This window comes from Mustela nigripes, chromosome 4 (genome assembly GCF_022355385.1).
Source record: "Mustela nigripes isolate SB6536 chromosome 4, MUSNIG.SB6536, whole genome shotgun sequence".
Lineage (NCBI taxonomy): Eukaryota > Metazoa > Chordata > Mammalia > Carnivora > Mustelidae > Mustela > Mustela nigripes.
In genome coordinates, this window is record NC_081560.1 from 67,363,745 (window position 1) to 67,384,641 (window position 20,897).

Below are 20,897 nucleotides of genomic sequence, written 5' to 3' on the forward strand. Positions count from 1 at the left end.
CTTTTATTTAATCCTTACATTATAGTCATCTTACAGACAACTACACCACAGCTAAGAGATGTTAAGTAATGTTTACAATGTCACACAGTAGATAATGACAGACTCAGGATATAGACTCAGGCTATAGACCCAGGTCTTTTGACTCCAAATCCTGAGCTCTTAAAGTCATTCACCTGATTCAGAGATGATAACACTATTACTTAGATTTGAGTCTCTCCACCACACCATGAGGCTTTAGCAAAATACCTGCTTTGTATTTTCTGCTGTGCCATAAAGCATATGGTCATGAAAAACAAACATGTTTATAGATGTATAAGAGCTATGGAATTCATATTCTCCACCTTGTAGTAATAATGCCTCCTTGCTCAACCTACTTCACATTTAATCCTCTTGTGTTCTTATACATATGCCCACTGCCCCCTTTTATGGACAAGATATTCTCAAAAGTTTTCCAAAGAGCACTTATTAGAAAGTGGCTAAGTTCAAAATCAAACACAAATCTCTCTAAAGTCCTTCCTTCATTTGTTGAAAAGTGATTGAAGGAAGCCCTACTTCTCTTCCTCATTAGGAATGGTGGGGTGGGGGGAGATAACGAAAAGGAATTGCAACATGTTTTGCAAAGTAAAATATGCTAGTGAACTGATTGTATCAACCTGCTCCAGAGGAATCCTGTACATGATAAACATTAAGACTCACTAAACCAGTTTTTCTGTTGTGTAATTCCTCCTCCTGTCACCCTCCTAAATATGCAATGTCATCTCTTATGTACTGTAATCTGTTCAGTAATCGCTAGTTCTAATTCTATTGCTATTTGGATAAATTATGTTTAAAATTAAAGTTAAGAACTTTTAATAACAAGAATATTCTCTATGATCAAATGAAAATTTAAAAGAGCATGTAACCTGACAAACACTACATCAGCTAGGTGGTCAAGGTGATCAACAGTGATAAACCATGGGATTAAATTGGCACTTTATATCTGTGGTCTTGCTTCTAAATTTTGTTAACTTCCATCTAATTAAGAGAAAGAATATTAGAAAAATCTCAATAGAAGGACATTTTACAAGATACCTAATAGAGATATAGATATAGCTGAAACCAAAATACCTAAGTACTCCTCAAAACTCTCAAGGTCATCAAAAACCAAGAAAGTCTAAGAAATTGTCACTGTCAATAGAAGCTTAAGGAGACAGGATAACTAAAGGTAATGTGACATCCTGGATGATATCCTGGAATAGATAAAGGACAATAGGTAAAAACTAAGAAAACCTGAGTAAAGGACAGACTTCAATTAAAAATAATGTATTGATACTGGTTCACTAATTGTGACAAAAAGACCATACTATGGTAAGATGCTAATGACAGGGCAAACTACTAGTGGGTTATGGGGGAATCTCCATGCTCTCCTCATGATTTTTCTATAAATCGAAAACTGTTCCAGAAAATAAAGTTTATTAGAAAAATAACTAAAATGAAAAAGCATGTAAATAGGGTTTTGTTTTGAATAAAATCCTTAAAAGGCATGTTCTTCTCCCATTCTCATGTTTTTTAAACATCACAAGCACACAGAAAAAAATAGCATTTTAAAAAATTCATCGGAAATGTTTCTATCATGGAAGTATAATAAATTACTTTTCCCATCTTGCCATCATGAACAGAGATTAAGAAATTCACGGTTATTTTTTCTTTAGGTTTATTATTGATTATGATCTTTAAAAAGTCATGTTTCCATTTGTAAAACAGATAAAATTTTACCTCATGGGAGGGTTATAAAGTTTAATGCAAGGATGGAAAGAAATAGATAAACAGTTTATAAAAAGAATTACTTTAGGGCTAACATTATAATATCAGAGCTTTTTAAAATAAAATTTTCATCCATCTCACCCAGTGACCAGAGTATTTGACTTTCCTGACAATGATGAGGTCTATAATAATTTTATTCTTTTGTTGAATTTTCTTCACACAAATCAGCATGCACTTAAACTTTGCTTAAATACCAAGACATGCTGACACAGGCTGGGGACAGAATTACATAGATAGTCCACACCCTGGCTCCTGCTCAGTTTTTTAAATCCAGGACACGGTGTAACCTTGCTCAGCAAGTCACTGTTTCATGAATCAGCCCTCGATGTGAGGGAGGAAAGTCTTTGGCAACCTCACTGTGCTGTTCTAAGGTAAGAGAAGTGATTGCCTAGGGACAAGACATCACGGCCACCACATGTACAGACTTGCTCTGCCCAGGATGTGGGGAATTTTACTTTGCTTGGAATCAGCCCCAGAATTCAAAATTAAGCTAACTACAGCTTGCTTTTCTAATATCCTAAAAATGCATGCTTTTTCTAAGACCCTAGGTCCTGGCTTTCACTATCCATGCTTGCTTTGCCTCTGCTCCCCATCCCTGAGCCACTGGAGTTGATACACCATTGCTTGATCTTGTCAGGTAACATGAAACAGAGTGAGGCAATCAGCTATTCAATTCAGTCACAGGTCTGAGTGTAGAAACAACCCCACATGAAATCAGAAGTCACAAGACAGTAAAGGTGACCGCAGGCTCTGAAAAGAGACCTAAGTCTATACCAGAAAGTAGGCAGCCAGGGGTATGGTAATCAACTTCTGTGGTGTCTGTTTTCTCTCGGTTTGTGCTATCACTGCCCAATTCAAGAGAATCTCACTTGGTTGGACCAACAGAAGACAGGCAGGCTATTCTTCTGTGGAACCTGCTGGGTCCAGTCTCTGGCCTAAGGTAATTTCCAACTGCGCCTTTTCTTCCCTCATGTAGGTCCATGGAACTCATGGTGATTAAGACTTAGGATGGTAGCTACTGACCAAGAATTTTATGGAACATAAATTCATCACATGATTTTTAAAGTTTTAAGACTTGAATTCCATAGTTTGCATTCCTTTTCTCTTTAATACTGCATCTATCCCTGGAGGTTCCTGTTTCTTCTCATCTCTAAGACTGGCTGTGAGTGGATCATGTACTCCCTAGTACTTTCTTGTCAACTGTATGGACATGAACACCATTTTTGCTTTAGAAGTTTAGACTTAAGTACTACAGGAATGCTGACACCAGAAAAGAATGTAATAAGCATGGCAGAAGTTGTAAAAACTAATAAATTAAATAAAAGTCTTCCATTCATAGTTCCTAGTCTGCAAACAAACCCTTTGTTTGCAGTTCTTGTTCATAAGAGTGAAGTTCATAAGAAATAATAAGGAAAAATGTTGATTGGATTCTTATTTGGGGGAAATGTGTATTTTTCAGGAACTTTCAACCGTATGTTACCAAATTCGGTGGGCATTTTCACAGAAATAGGTATTTAAAGAATTACTACCTCCCTTAAACATACTGAGATACTTACATCTCTATCCAGAATTCTTTGAATGCTAAGGAGTTATTAATTCACTCAAAAAGAAGAATCTGACTCCAAATTTTATTTCTATCATTTGACTCATTATAGTAACTAATGAGAATTTTATTAAATATATATGTGATTCTGAAACAAATGTACAAGGCTCTGTGGCTTAGTTTCTAATTTCATTATCATATTCTACTCAGCAATGTTGCTTGGACTAAATGCTAGTCTAGGATTTTTTCCTTAGTCCTTAGATCCAGAACTTCATCTAATAGAGTTTAGGTTTAGTTCCACAAAGTCACTAGAAAACTTTGTTCATTTATAATGCAAACCATTTACACTAAGAATTTTTTTTCTCTCCAGATATCGACCTCAGAAATGAACCAAGGACAGACATAGGCTTAATGACTATGGAGGCAGGGAATAAAGCAAAAAGAATGCTTTAAAGCTGATGATGAAACTTCCCCTTAGAATTATGGCACCACAGACTTATATCTGCTTAGGAGCCTAACTATTCCTGTCACTGGTCTGGGAGCCCTTAGTCTAGGGACACACCAAAACATTCTTACTTTAAAATTCTCATCTCTCTGGATGCCACATGTACCCACACCTTTGTACCTCTATATCTTTACCCTCACTGCAACCTTCTTACAACATTTGGACAATGTGTTTTATATTCCATTTAGCTGTCTTCCTATGGAAAGGAATTATCTACATACATTAATTGCTGTCAGTCCCACAATAGGACTTGCCTTTTTTCTTTCCTTTCTAAAACTTTTTTCCCTAGCATTTATCTTATTCTTGTCTCTTTTGTATATTCATTACTACAGTAGTATATAGCAATAACTCACCACATTTCAGATTTGTAGTTATATCAGATGAATAGGTACCATAAGCACAAACAAGAGCGAGATGGTATTATAAAATCACAAAGGAGAATCATACAGGATAAACATTCCTTTTTCCCTCATCCTCTATATGCGAATGGGAGAATTAATACAGGTTGACATAATGGCAGGGATGTTGGTACTTTAATACGTAACAGTAAATGAAGAACTGCAATTGAACAAACCTATCTTGTGGTCAGTCATTACCGACTTGAAGTTTTAGTTCACAGGACATTTATTTTGTTCTACATACAGTGTTTACAAAGCTTTGATAGAATTGCAGAGAAGCACCAAGAGGGGAAAATAGTATTGTAATTAATATTAATAAGTAGCCATAATTAATACCACCTCTGAAATATTTTTATCTAAATTTTAAAAGGATCCTATGATCAACAAATGGTGCTGGTATAACTGGATAGCCATATGATAAAGAATACAGTTGGACCCTTATTTCACACCATGTATAAAAACTAACTGAAAATGGATCACTGACCTAAACTTTCATGACCTTGGATTAAGCAGTGGTTTCTAGATGTGACCTAAAAGCACAAGTGATAAAAAAACAGATAAATTGGATTTCATCAAAATTAAAAACTTAATGATAACTATGTGAGGAGATATGTTATTCTGTTTAATTGTAGTAATCATTTCACCATGTATATGTACACCATGTATATGTACAAAATTATCATGTTGTGTACTTAAATATATATAGTTGCTATTTTAAAAAATATATAAATTACAAGATTAAAAAGTTTTTGCTTCAATGGACACTGTCAAGAAAGTGAAAAGACAACCCACAGAGTGGGAGAAATTGCAAATCATATATATCTAATAAGGAACTTGTACCCAGAATACATAAAGAATCGTTCTACCACAAAAATAAAAAGACAACCCTATTTTAAAATGGGCAAAGGATTTGAATAGACATTTCTCCAAAGAAGATATACACATGTCCAATAAGCATTTAAAAAAAAATGACCATCATTAGTCATTAGACAAAAGCAAATCAAAACCATAATGAGACAATACTTCATACCCACTAGGATGGCTGTAATCAAAATGACAATGACAAATGTTGGCAAAGTTATGGAAAAACTGGAGTCTTCATATATTGCCAATGGTAACGTAAAATAGTACAATGGTTTGGAAATAGTTTGATAATTCGTCAAAAAGTTAAATATAGAGTTACCATATGAGTCAGCAATTCTATTCCTACTGGATCCACTCCTAGTTATATCCCATGAAAAAATGAAAACAAATCCACACAAATTCATAATAACCAAAAAGGGGAAACAACCCAAATGTGCATCAACTGAGAAATGGGCAAAATCTGTGCACCACAAAAAGTGGTACAATTTTGTATTATTTGGCCATAAAATTAAGTATAAATAGATGTTAAAATATGGATGAACCCTGAAAACATGATGGTAAGGGAAAAGAAGTCAGACAAAAAGACCACACATTATATTACTTAATTTGCATGAAATGTCCAGAATAGGCAAATCGATAGAGAAAGAAAGTATATTAGTGGTTGTCAGAGCCTGGGAGAGAGGGAAACGGAATGACTGCTAACAGGTACTGAGTTTCTTTTTGGAGTGATGGAAATATTTGGGAATTAGATAGCAACAATAGTGGCAAAATCGTAAACATACTAAAACCGTGGAGTTGTACTCTTTAAAATGGTAAACTTTCTGGTATATGAAATATCCACAGTTTAAGGTAAAGAAATTATGGTTCGAAAAGGCTGAAGACTCCATTAACATTGGAGGCTGGTGGTATAAGTGCACTGAATTAGGCTAATGGTTCTCAAAATGTGGTTTGCAAATCAGCAGCATCAGTGTCACCTGGAAATTCGTTAGGTATGCACATTCTCAGGTTACACCCCAGATCAAATAAGTCAGAACCTCAGGAGAGGGAGCTCAGCAATCTGTGTTTTAACAAGTTCTACCGGTGATTTTGATGAACACTCAGGTGTTGAGAGTCACTGGATTAGTTACAACTTTAAAGCCTTCCTGCTCTCCTGGTCGCTAGATGTGTAGCCTTTGGCAAGTTTCTTGACCTTTCAGTGCCTCAAATTACTCAACCAGAGAAATCATTCCTCACAGGGTTATTATGAGCACTAAATGTTTAAATACAAGTAATCTGCTTGGAAGAGAGTTTGCCACTCAATGAGCAGAGTACTCATAATAAGCTATTATTATGCAATAGTACTGAGCTGACACAGGAAACAAATACAGATCCCCACTTTTGGGGAAATTAAGCCACAGATCTAAGTTTAAATTTTCTAGTAGCCACATATAAAAAGTAAAAAGAACTAAGATAAAGTAATAGTATATTTTATTTAACCCAATGTATTAAAAGTATTATTATTTCTTGGGGTACCTGGGTGGCTCAGTGAGTTAAAGCCTCTGCCTTCGGCTCAGGGCTCAGGTCATGTTCTCAAGGTCCTGGGATGGAGCCCTGCATCAGGCCTCCCTGCTGAGCAGGGAGCCTGCTTCCCCTCCCCGCCAACCCCCCCACCTCGCCACCTCTCTGCCTACTTGTGATCTCTGTCAAATAAATAAATAAAATCTTTTTTAAAATTTTAAAAAATAAAAATATTATCATTTCAACATGTAATCAACATAAAAAATGTTTAGATAGCTTGCATTCTCTTTTTCAAACTGAATCATCAAAATCCTGTATATTTTTTACTTAGAGAACATCTCAATTTGGACTAGCCACATTTCAATTGCCCAGTAGTCACCTAATGCCTGGTGTATAGGACCACAAAGCTCTTAATTCAAATGCAGTGCTCTTTTCCTTGCCTAAAGTTCCTAAGACTTCAGCATGTTGTCTGCCTGAGGGGAATAACTAGATGGGGAAAAATTACAAAGCATCCTTTCTTGACATATTCCATCTTAAAAGGTGATACTGGTTTGCAGATGAGCCTCCAACCTATGTCCTCAACTGCATATTGTTACACAAGGATGATCTGGTGAACTGCCTGAGGAGAATCTTAAGGGAGAAACATAGTAGGCTGCAGGCTTTCCTGAACTGCTCCCTCTTTTATCCATAGTGTCTAGAAAACTTGTCAGATACAAAGCAGGCACTCAGCACAATTTTTTTCAATTAATGAATAAACATTAAGAGTGCTTTTCTAACTGAATTTTTAATTTTATCATAATTTTTCAAATACCTGAAAACATCTAATAATTTCTTTCATAATGTCTTTACTTCTCATAAGCAGAGCCATTTTTTTTTAAATTGATTTGCTTATGCTTCTCCTTACATTTAAATATTCATCAAGTGCTTAATAAAGATTAGGTTTCAAAAGCATGAGCCCATAATAGTATTGCTGATATTAGGGGTGTATTTTCTGTTACAGAAGACATATTTCATATATATGTAAATAACATACAAATATCACAAATATAATTTTGTTTGGATTTTTTTATTGTGATCTAAGAATAAACAGAAGGAAATATCCAGAGTTTCAGTATTGATGAGCATTCCTCATTCTCAGTAGTAGTAACTACAGGACATATTTTTACATTAAGGGGCCATATACCTGGATAAAGCTGACATTACTACAGCAAGTAACCTGCAGAAACACTGTTGATATGTGGGTGGAGTGGTTTCCCAGGGAGGATGCTACCTGGCATAAATTAGTTTCTTACTGAGTTCCGAGGATCCTAGAAGCAAGATGTTGTGGGTAGTTGACTCAGAGTAAAAGACAAGGTCCTAATAACAACCCAGAAGGCTTCTTTGACTCACTCTGTACTTTTCCTTATGCTCGTTCTCCTCCAGCCACACTAGCCTCCTTCCTGTTCCTCAGATACACCAGGTTTTCTCCAACCTTCCTGCTATGTTGAATGTTCTCCCCCTGCCACAAATCTACCTGGCTACCTCCTTTCACTTTCAACCTTGCTCAGATGTCACCTCCCTGAGTTCTATCCTGATTGCACTATTAAATACAGTCACTTCCCCACATTCCACCCCCAACCCCTCCTTTTCTTAAGCCTACTTTTTACCCCACTTAGCACTTACCACCCCTTAATATATGACACACCACCCTGTGTCGTTCCTCATATAAGTATCTCAAGGTCAGAGATCTTGTCTGTTTTGTTCACCTGTACCGTTTCCTAGAGTAGTGGCTGGTGTACAGCAGGCACTCCATAAATCCTTGTTGAATGAACAGTTCACTCACAGAACAGATTCTTTAAGAGATTTTTTCTTCCTTTTCACTTTTTAAGCCCGCTCTGGTATTAAGATCATCTGGGAGGTTTTGCAAGCCTGACTGAGAAGTTGAACTCTCCCCACTTTTTGGTTGGGCTTGCTCACTGAAGGGTCCTGTCTCTGGAATTCATTTCTCTGGGCAGGTTGCCAGAGCCTGAATTTGTCGTCTTTGGTGTATGATGCAAGATTTAGGGTTTTTGTTTTTCTTTTTGGAGGGGCGTGTTTTAATTTTGGCTACCTTTATTGTTTTGTCTGGGGTTTTATTCTTGTGCTGAGTTTTGTTTGTCTGGGTTGATCAAGCAATTTAGCAACTATTCTTCAGAGCTATGGAATACTAGAAATTAGAGCTGGAAAAGACCTCATGGTTGATCCAGTCCATCCCCCTTGCCATTGAAGTCTTGCTCTCCATAATACAATGTCCATGGCTTTGTTCAATGAGGTTTTAAATGTCCTCAGAGATTCCTTTAGGCGCCGACTCAACTAACCTAATACTCTCAACAATTAACAAAAATTCCCAGAGTATGTCTAAACTCTCCCTTTTATATTTTCATTTTATTTGTATCTGTAGTCCAAGGTAGCAGGCATTTTCTCTTACAGGGTTTTACATCTTTCAAAGAAGTGTGGACTTAAATTTCTGCTCTTAACAGTTCTTTAGCCGAACTCTACATGTGTTCCTACTTTTCTTCATTCTCTTCAATTTTGGTGTTGCTTAGTAAATTCTTTCAAACTCCTCACCTTGATTTTTAGTATGTGTAGTTTCACTAGTCATCCACTGAATGACTGTGAAACAATGATTTTCCTTCTGAAAACTTAAGACAATGCACTGCCATCTACCATATGAAATTGCAAATATATCCAATTTGCTGCCATAATCAAGCTAGGCTGTTTTTATTTTATTCATCAGAATACTAAACAAGTTCTGTGCAATGCTCTTCCCTTGCCTTTAAAATTTTGATGGTAATTGTGTAATATCAGACATCTCACTTAAGCCCTTTGTACTTTTGTTTTTATATCTGCAAAAGGAGAGAATAACAGCAGCAGCCTCCTTTGCTATAATCTTACGAAAATAAAGATGTTATTATAGGGCTAGAAAGAGACCTTTCAGAGATAAAAACCTTTCATTTCCTAGCTTTCAGACAGAATCACATAGGATAAATTATTTTCAATACTATGAAGTTCAAATGGCACTTTTCCCCCCCTGGTTTATAGTAATTTATGCTAAATCAGTGCAACTCAAACTAATTGAAGTGAAGGGCAAATTTCACAAGTTTCCAAATGCCATGGACTGATTTTTGTAAAATACAAAAATCACAGAGTTGGGTGAAGTGGCAATGTCAAAGTGCTCTAAAGAGTCACTTTTTGTATTTATCTTTTCCTAGACAGGCACTGGTCCACAGACCCTATTTTGAGTGGCCCTAACAATCATTTTCCTCATTTTCAGATTCAGATACTTTATAAATATTTCTCTTCTGAAGATTAACATACTACTTGCTTTTACTTTTCAGCTTGTTTTCTGCCTCACTTAAAAATCAACTTTTAGAAAACAGAAGAGCCAATCAATTAATCATTTTCCCAAAACATTTGGTTACATATTTCCCATTTATTTTCACTTTTTCCAAAGTGTAATAATCCCTAGTTTACTTCGTAAAATCAAATCTAATGAAAAATACTTTTACAAAAGAAAAAAAAAAATCTCGGGGTTTATACCAAGTCAGTACTCTACAGGATAGTCTCTTGGTCAAACAACACCAGCAGCCTCACTTCTCAGACTGCCCCTAGTCTCTAGCAATCCTGACCAATGCTAGAGCAACACTGTTAACAGCAGAAATCCACCAACCCAAGAAGGTAAAAAACACTCACTTATTCCACCCTGCCTGGCACTCTGCCATCAACCTGCACTTTTTGGATTTAAGACACAGATTATATGTCAGCAATAACTGGAGAAGCTATTACATAAGCTGGTTATGAGATGCCATGTGCTTTCAACTGGCATCTTTTATAGTTTGGACATTACAAAAATTTAGTTTTAGCACTCTTTTCTGAAATAAGCTTCTCTTATTTTTAGTGGGTTTTAATTACTTTGAGAGGGAATTAAATAAAAATATACTGAAATATCATTTCTCCAGGGAATAAAAAAAATAAAGTTTATAGGAAAACATGAAATGTGAGGAAATGTTAAATATAGTAAACTGCACAAATGTAATACATAACTTACACATTGGGCTTTTTATGATCTAAAAATCTATTCCAAGAAAAAGAAAAAGTGGAATTTGAAGACTTAGGAGCTTGTTTCAAAAAATACTAAAAATAAGTTCCAGCTGGTGTGAGAACATGGCAAAGGTATAACATGGTACCAGGGTAAATAATAGCACAGGATGGGTGAGGAACTGGAGAGGGAAACTTTAAATGCAGAACATTTTATACTGCTTTTTAAAGGGATTTTTACAAAAGTAAGAAAACATATATACACACATCAATAGCAGAGAAAATGTACTAAAACAATATATCAGATGATGTTTTCTTTACACAATTTTCCAAGGGTAAGCACATGGCTAATATGGATTAATCACTAATGAATTTAATAAAGTGAATAGATTATTAGGTCCTAGAACCAGTTATTTCATTTTCTAATGTTTCAATGTGCCAGATGTTTCATAAAAATAGTTTTTACTATTTAAAACGATTTATGAAGCTAGAATGCCCAACTTTTATTTCTGTGTTAAAATGTAAGAGTTAAAAATCATTAACAAACAGAATTTGCAGTTCAGTTAGCAGTCACTGAATGTAAAAAGAGTTCTTAAAATGCTCCTCTTCAGAGCCATTCTCGTTCCCATAGAAACCAATGTGAGATCCTGGAAAACAAGGTAAGTTCTAAAATAATCACCATTATAAATACCCATTATATAAATGTAAATACAGGCAATTGAAATGATTTAGATGATTTTGAAATTGCATATCATTTCCCAAACCATAATGATTCCTTCAGAGTGGTTCTTGTCTGTCATATAAATACAGCATTTACAAAATTTTTAAAATTCTTATGATTTACTTGTAAGACCATAATCGCCTTTTCAAACAAGTCTTGGGCATGCAAATATCGATTTTTGAACATGTATTTTGGTGCAAGATGGAAATTTTGGCTGGGCTTTTCCTTAAGTACTTATCATTATTAGTATTTCAATTTTATATAACCATTTCTTTATTATTTATTAATTGTTCTACAATGAGATCTAGATTTTTAGAGAGTTATTTTACAATTATAATTTTCACATTTTTACTTATGCAAGCATTTTGTCACATTAAAAGAGCCAAGAACTCTTCTTTTATTGAGATAGTAATTCTTCCGAGAGTCCAGAACCAGCCACTGAGTATAGAGCACTCATAATATTAATGAAGATGTGAGTGTGTGTTCACAGATATATACGCGTCTAATAGGTAAGCCCCTAGGGATAGGAGCAAGAGCATTTCAGGGGTAAAGCTCTAATATCAAGAAACAAGAATTTTAATTTAGTATGGCTGTTGAAGGAGTTCTGGACATGCCACTCCAAAACATGTCACTTTGGTATAGTGATTATTTTGAGGGAAAGGCACCTGAAAAACAACAGATATAGGGGGAGGTTTCCTTTGAACTTCCCTTATCGGCCTAAAGACAGAGCCTTCAAAAGGAATTCAGTTGTCATAAATCCCCTTCCTGGGATTGACTCCTACCACTGGGAGGGAACTAGAAGTCAAGTCAACACACAGACACACTTTGTCATAAATTATCATATTTCCTATCTATTCTTCTAACAGCCCGTTCATCTTTCCTAAAAATAACTTCCTCTCCCCTAAATTGCCTATATCCCCGCCTCCCACTGTTAAAGATGGCATACATGCTCTCAAATCTCACCACTTCTTTGGGTATTCACTTTTTCTTTTCCTGTGAGGCCCTGGTGTGCATAATAATAAAAATTAAGAAGTTTGTTTACCTTTGCTCCTGTTAATCTGCCTGTTGTCAATTTATTTTACAGACCCAGTTATTGAACCTAGGAGAACAAAGGGAAAGTCTTTTCTCCCCTACACCATTAAAAGAGCAAGTTATAGACTAGTCATGCAGTATTGTTAGCTGGATCAATGATCAGAAAGTCAGGTATTTTCTCTTCATTTCATCTAAACACTTGCTGCTTTAATGTACTCTCCAGGCCAGCAAAATGAAAGCTTGTTAAAAATGTAGAATTTCAGGGGTGCCTGCGTGGCTCCGTTAAGCCTCTGCCTTTGGCTCCAGTCATGATCTCAGGGTCCTGGGATGGAGCCCTGCATGGGGCTTTCTGCTCAGCGGGGAGCCTGCTCTCACCACCCCCCACCCTGCCGCCTCTCTGCCTACCTGTGATCTCTCTCTCTCTCTCTCTCTCTAATAAATAAATAAAATTTTTTTTTAAAAATGTAGAACTTCAGGCCCTAGGTAGACCAGCTGATTCAGAAGCTGCATTTTAATAAGATCACCAGAGCTGAATGCATATTAAAGTTTAGAAACATAGCCAGTCTCAAATATTTGCTCCAAACAAATTCTAGCTTTATTCCAGGTGAACTGATAGAAGCTAAAAAACCTACTAGGATGTAAGCTCTAAGAGGGGAGGGGCTATGTCTGCATGTGGCATCTGCATATCATATAGTTTAGAGCAAAATCCATAAATAATGTTAAATAACTTTGTGAAAAGAGAATGGAAAATATCCCTTTATTTCAAAAATGACATATTTCAGGTTTTATGTTTAAAAAAAGTTCTTATATTTCATTTTGTTTTTACTCACTCCCCCAAACCAAACCATTAAACACACATCACATACAAAAATCAACTCAAAGTGGATGAAAGATTTAAATGTAAGACCTGAAGTGGTGAAATTCCTGAAAGAAAATGTAGTCAAGAGCTACATGACATTGGTCTAGGCAGTAATTTCTTGGATATGACACCAAAAGCACAAGCCATAAAGCAAAAATAGAAAAGAGGGACTACATCAAACTAAAAAATTCTGCACAGAAAAAAATAATCCACAGAGGCAAGTTACAGAATGGGGGAAAATATGTGCAACCTATAGGTAACTAATAAGGCGTTAATCCCTCAAATATATATGAACTCCTTACAATTCAATAGCAAAAACCCCAAAAACCAAATTAAGAAATGGGCAAAGGGGGGCACCTGAGGGTGGCTCAGTCAGTTAAGCTTTTGACTGTTGACTTTGGCTCAGTTCATGACCTGAGGGTCATAAGATCAAGTCCCACACTGAGTTCTGCATTGGGTGTGGGGCCTGCTTAAGATTCTCTCTCTGCCTCTGCTTCTCTCTCCACCTCATACATGCATGCTCTCTTGCTCAAAAAAAAGAAAAAGAAAAAGAAAAATGAGCAAAGGACTTTAATAGACATTTCCCTAAAGAAAACATACAAATGACCAATCGGTATGTGAAAATATAAACAACATCACGAAACATCAAGGAAATGCAAATAAAAACCACAATGAGATATCACCATCTCACATCTATTTGTCAGGGTGGCAATAATAACAATAATGATAATGATGATAATAATAATAATAATAATAGTAATAATAAAAAAGTAACATGTATTGACAAGGATGTGGAGAAAGAATAACCCTTATGTACTGTTCTGGGGAATGTAAAATGATGCGGCCCCTATAGAAAACAGTATGAAGATCTTTCCAAAAATTACAAATAGAACTATTATACAGTCCAGCAATTCCACTTCTGGGAATTTATTTGAAAGAACTGAAATCAGGATCTCAAGAAAATATCTGCATTCCCATGTTTTTTTGCAGCACTGTTCACAGTAACCAAGATATAGAAACAACCTAAATTCCCATTGACAGGAAAAGGGATGGAATATTACTCAGCCTTAAAAAAGAAAGAAATTCTGCCATATTCAACAACATGGATGAACCTGGAGAACATTATGATAAATAAAATATGCCAGTCACAGAAGGACAAATATTCCATGATTCCACTTACATGAGGTGTTTATAATAGTCAAACTCATAAAAACAGAATAAAATGGTGATTGCCAGGGGTTGGAAAAAGAGAGAAATGGGGAATTGCTGTTAAAGTTTCAATTATTCAAAATGAGTAAGTTCTAGAGATCTGCTGTACAGCACCATGACTATAGTTAATACTGTATTGTGCATTCAAAAATGTAAAAGGGTAGATATATTAAGTGCTCTTACCACAATAAATTTAAAAAAGTAGATCACAGCAGGGCTTACAGCTAGCTGCAGGTGTTCAGAGCCTGACCTCACAGTTATAGTCCACTTTTCTTAAAGACCTTCAAGATCTGTTTTAGGGGAAGATGAATAAATTTTAAAGGCCCAGAAAGAATGAAAATGTGAACACAGCGCTATAGATTTATATGAAATAAAAGATGTTCTACAAAAGATATACTGAATGAAAGAGGAGAGATCACAACTAACACCAAAGAAATACAAACTATTATAAGAACATACTATGAGCAACTCTACGGCAATAAATTTGACAATCTGGAAGAAATGGATGCATTCCTAGAAACATATAAACTACCACAACTGAGCCAGGAAGAAATAGAAAGGCTGAACAGACCCATAACCAGTAAGGAGATTGAAACAGTCATTAAAAATCTCCAAACAAACAAAAGCCCAGGGCCAGACGGCTTCCCTGGGGAATTCTACCAAACATTTAAAGAAGAACTAATTCCTATTCTCCTGAAACTGTTCCAAAAAATAGAAATGGAAGGAAAACTACCAAACTCATTTTATGAGGCCAGCATCACCTTGATCCCAAAACCAGACAAGGATCCCACCAAAAAAGAGAGCTATAGACCGATATCCTTGATGAACACAGATGCGAAAATACTCAACAAAATACTAGCCAATAGGATTCAACAGTACATTAAAAGGATTATTCACCACGACCAAGTGGGATTTATTCCAGGGCCGCAAGGTTGGTTCAACATCCGCAAATCAGTCAATGTGATACAACACATCAATAAAAGAAAGAACAAGAACCATATGATACTCTCAATAGATGCTGAAAAAGCATTTGACAAAGTACAACATCCCTTCCTGATCAAAACTCTTCAAAGTGTAGGGATAGAGGGCACATACCTCAATATCATCAAAGCCATCTATGAAAAACCCACCGCAAATATCATTCTCAATGGAGAAAAACTGAAAGCTTTTCCGCTAAGGTCAGGAACACGGCAGGGATGTCCATTATCACCACTGCTATTCAACATCGTACTAGAGGTCCTAGCCTCAGCAATCAGACAACAAAAGGAAATTAAAGGCATCCAAATCGGCAAAGAAGAAGTCAAATTATCACTCTTCGCAGATGATATGATACTATATGTGGAAAACCCAAAAGACTCCACTCCAAAACTGCTAGAACTTATACAGGAATTCAGTAAAGTGTCAGGATATAAAATCAATGCACAGAAATCAGTTGCATTTCTCTACACCAACAGCAAGACAGAAGAAAGAGATATTAAGGAGTCAATCCCATTTACAATTGCATCCAAAACCATAAGATACCTAGGAATAAACCTAACCAAAGAGACACAGAATCTATACTCAGAAAACTATAAAGTACTCATGAAAGAAATTGAGGAAGACGCAAAGAAATGGAAAAATGTTCCATGCTCCTGGATTGGAAGAATAAATATTGTGAAAATGTCTATGCTACCTAAAGCAATCTACACATTTAATGCAATTCCTATCAAAGTACCATCCATCTTTTTCAAAGAAATGGAACAAATAATGCTAAAATTTATATGGAACCAGAAAAGACCTCGAATAGCCAAAGGGATATTGAAAAAGAAAGCCAACGTTGGTGGCATCACAATTCCGGACTTCAGGCTCTATTACAAAGCTGTCATCATCAAGACAGCATGGTACTGGCACAAAAACAGACACATAGATCAATGGAACAGAATAGAGAGCCCAGAAATAGACCCTCAAATCTATGGTCAACTAATCTTCGACAAAGCAGGAAAGAATGTCCAATGGAAAAAAGACAGCCTTTTCAATAAATGGTGCTGGGAAAATTGGACAGCCACATGCAGAAAAATGAAATTGGACCATTCCCTTACACCACACACAAAAATAGACTCAAAATGGATGAAGGACCTCAATGTACGAAAGGAATCCATCAAAATCCTTGAGCAGAACACGGGCAGCAACCTCTTCGACCTCTGCCGCAGCAACATCTTCCTAGGAACAACGCCAAAGGCAAGGGAAGCAAGGGAAAAAATGAACTACTGGGATTTCATCAAGATCAAAAGCTTTTGCACAGCAAAGGAAACAGTTAACAAAATCAAAAGACAACTGACAGAATGGGAGAAGATATTTGCAAACGACATATCAGATAAAGGACTAGTGTCCAGAATCTATAAAGAACTTAGCAAACTCAACACCCAAAGAACAAATAATCCAATCAAGAAATGGGCAGAGGACATGAACAGACATTTCTGCAAAGAAGACATCCAGATGGCGAACAGACACATGAAAAAGTGCTCCATATCACTCGGCATCAGGGAAATACAAATCAAAACCACAATGAGATATCACCTCACACCAGTCAGAATGGCTAAAATCAACAAGTCAGGAAATGACAGATGCTGGCGAGGAAGCGGAGAAAGGGGAACCCTCCTACACTGTTGGTGGGAATGCAAGCTGGTGCAGCCACTCAGGAAAACAGCATGGAGGTTCCTCAAAATGTTGAAAATAGAACTGCCCTATGACCCAGCAATTGCACTATTGGGTATTTACCCTAAAGATACAAATGTAGTGATCCAAAGGGGCACATGCACCCGAATGTTTATAGCAGCAATGTCCACAATAGCCAAACTCTGGAAAGAACCTAGATGTCCATCAACAGATGAATGGATCAAGAAGATGTGGTATATATACACAATGGAATACTATGCAGCCATCAAAAGAAATGAAATCTTGCCATTTGCAACAACGTGGATGGAACTAGAGCGTATCATGCTTAGCGAAATAAGACAAGCAGAGAAAGACAACTATCATATGATCTCCCTGATATGAGGAAGTGGTGATACAACATGGAGGCTTAAGTGGGTAGAAGAAGAATAAATGAAACAAGATGGGATTGGGAGGGAGACAAACCATAAGTGACTCTTAATCTCACAAAACAAACTGAGGGTTGCTGGGGGGAGGGGATTTGGGAGAAGGGGGTGGGATTATGGACATTGGGGAGGGTATGTGATTTGGTGAGTGCTGTGAAGTGTGTAAACCTGGTGATTCACAGACCTGTACCCCTGGGGATAAAAATATATGTTTATCAAAAATAAAAAATTAAAAAAAAAAAAAAAGATATACTGAAGTCTACTTTCTATATCTCATCCTTTCTACATTTCCCTGCTTTTAGGTCCCTTGTCACAAATTGCATATGGTTTAGTATGCCCCACCCTTTCAAATTTCCATTTTCTCCTACAGAGTTACACTTGCCTTTATCACAAATATATGTAAAATTTTGATGATCTTGTTGGTTAAATGCCTGAATGTTGTGACCTGGTGGGAAGAGAAAGGTCCTGAAGGTCTGATTTATGGATTTAATTTTATCTAGGACCTGTCCTTTGGACATTTAGAGGCTCTAGCAAACAACTGTGTTCTGGAGGTTAGAAAGGACAGATTAAAAGACAGATAGGGCACAGCAAAAGTTGAGTTTTTCTTGATGACAAGCACAGCTGGAATTAATTTTTTTTCTAACCTCAAGAAGTGGTGTGAATTGCTAGAGGGTAGGAATCAACATCGTCATTCTTTTGATTTCAAACTATTACTATTTATTGCTTCAAACTCTTACTATTTATTGTTCATCATATGTCAGGCATCCTTCTGAGTGTGTTTTATATGAAATAGTTTATTTAATCCTTCCCACAACCTCATGGAGAAGGTAATTGATTACTCCCATATCAAAGATGAGTGAACTGAGGCCCAAGAGGGAAAGTAATTTTCTAGGGCCCCATAGCTGGTAAGCAGCAGAGCCTGAATTAACTCAAGTGATTCCGTCACCAAAGCTTTTTACATACCCTGGAAGGACATCCTAGAGACTTGATGTGTAGACCTGTCTCCTCAGTTCTTCATGGCTGGCTAATTAGCTGTACCTTCCTGAGGTCAAATGAAGTGACTCTGAAATCAGTCCTTCCTCCAGATATCAGGCATTTAGCAGCCCCTGGCCATTTCTTCCTGGATAGAGATAAATATTAGAAAGATCAATCTTATAGAATCCATTCTGCCTAGTTACTGATAGTCATTCTACAGGAAACTTAAGGATTCAGGTATTTGTGGTATAACTATAATTATATAGATCCCAAACAGGACTTCGAGGAAAAAAAAAAAATTTGCTAGAGACAAATTCAATCATCTACTATAAAATATGCTATCTTGATTTCTTGTGAAGTTAAATATAATCTACCAATTATAGATATATATAGGAAAAGGCATAATTGTGACTGCAGTGCTTCTCTCTAATGTTATAGAGGGTTTCCTTGCTACACACAGCTAAGACAATCTTAAGATTCCATTTTCTTCCTCATTCTACCTCTTTGCCCTCTCTACTTTTGTCTACATTTATGTATTTCTGCCATTTTCCTACATATGTACATGTTCAGTAGTGTTAGAAAGAAATGATTTTAGGGGTTCTTGTGTCAACTATCTGTCTCTACACACTGAGGTGTTTTTTTTTTCCTTTATCCTTTAAAAAGCCAAATTTTTTATAGCACTTTAAAAAATTCAGATACACTTCACATAACTTAAAATTTATCATTTTAAAGTGTACACTTCAGTAGTTTTTAATATATTCACTGTTTTGCAACCATCATCATTACCTAATTCCAAAATATTTTTATCATCCCACAAACCTCATACCTATTAGCGGTTAGTCCCAATTCCCCCCTTCCTCATCTCCTGGCAGCCATTAATTTTTCTGTCTCTATGGATACATCCTCAGGCAAATCTTTTATCTCTGTGCAAAATGGCTGTCTCAGATCTATGATTTGTTTTTTATTCTTTGCTGCCTAAATCAAACTGCCTGCCCAAAGCTTTACCTTGGTGTGTCGTTCCCAGTGGCATATGTAATATATATGATAGACAGCATGAAAGTACAAAATTTTAAGAGGTCCCATCAGAGTTAGCAAATGCTGCCATACTTAAAAATTTTAATATGAAGAAATATACCATATATTTTCTATATTTCCACTGTCCACATTTACTTAGAGTTTTAGTTTACTTCTAATTTTAATTCCAATTTTAGATTTTCCTCATCTTTTCCTTCTCTTCTTTTGGTGTTTATTCATATAACATGTCAAATTACATACATTTTGAACTTAATTTGAAGGCTGCTAATGTTTTCAGTAATCACTACAAATCAAAATAGTATTAATAAGGGACATCTCATTTTTTAAAAATATTTACATCTAATTGAGGTTCCCAAATTCTGGTCCATATCTGTGCTATATTTACTTGCTGTATTCTCTGTACATCCATACGCTCTGTTCATTTCTCAGATAATTTCCATTTAAAATAGAAATTCAAATGTATTACTATGTTCCACTGTGATTTACCTGTTTACATGTCTCTGAGTGGACTCTGAACTCCTGGAACAGAGGGACTTTGTTTACACCTGTTTGATTTCCAATATGGTGCCTGGTGCATGGCATGAACTAATACACCTACTGTTGTTGAATGAAGGAACACGATTTAAATATACAAGCAAGCATATGTGTCAAAATTTATACACCTAATTATATGTTATATTACATTATAATATTACATACACAACATACATAAGTTTTATAAGCTCACAGCTACATTAAAAATACTTAATATTTGAAAAATTCAAAATGATATATGTGAACACCATAAAGTATTAAATATATCGATTTTTACATTGTTTGATTTTATAATGACCTTAAAACTAGTTATTTCACACAGAAACACACAGCATAATTGCAAGATGGAGAAACGACGGACAAAGGGCAGAGTGGAGATGCAAGTCAGGTAAACAAACCTGTATTTGGACTGTGTAGCACTACTTGACTGACTTTGGCTATTTTTTTCTGAATCTGAATTTTCTGTGACGTGGAGATATTTAATACGATGCTTAGGGATCGGTTTAAGATTGGGGCTAATCAATATGAAGGGCCCGACACTTAGCAGGCCCTTCGGGAATCTTATAGGGCACTTTATCCCTCAGACTTAGACTAAGTAAAGGTGTTTAATTTTTCTACACATTGTGAGTCTTTTCCAATGAGGAAAACCTACCCGGACGCCAAATTTGCCAATTCAGAGAGCCCCGATAAAACAATAAAGGTATAAAATGATCCATCTCTTAACTCTGACAGATTGCTACACCCGCAGGAAGCGCTGGGCGGACCTCCAGTATCCCAGCATTCCTTGCG

The 20,897-nt window shown here is 36.1% G+C and overlaps 1 long non-coding RNA gene across 1 annotated transcript in view; it reads right to left on the reverse strand.

Annotated features, from left to right (window-relative positions):
* The window catches only part of LOC132015075 (uncharacterized), a 78,364-nt gene extending 57,517 nt beyond the window's left edge, over nucleotides 1-20,847 (reverse strand). The window contains exons 1-2 of the long non-coding RNA XR_009403540.1: nucleotides 20,761-20,847; nucleotides 18,528-18,684 (exon numbers count right to left, since the gene is read on the reverse strand). This is a non-coding gene — a long non-coding RNA (uncharacterized LOC132015075). The remainder of the gene's footprint in view (nucleotides 1-18,527; nucleotides 18,685-20,760) is intronic.
* Between the last annotated feature and the right edge of the window lie 50 nt (nucleotides 20,848-20,897).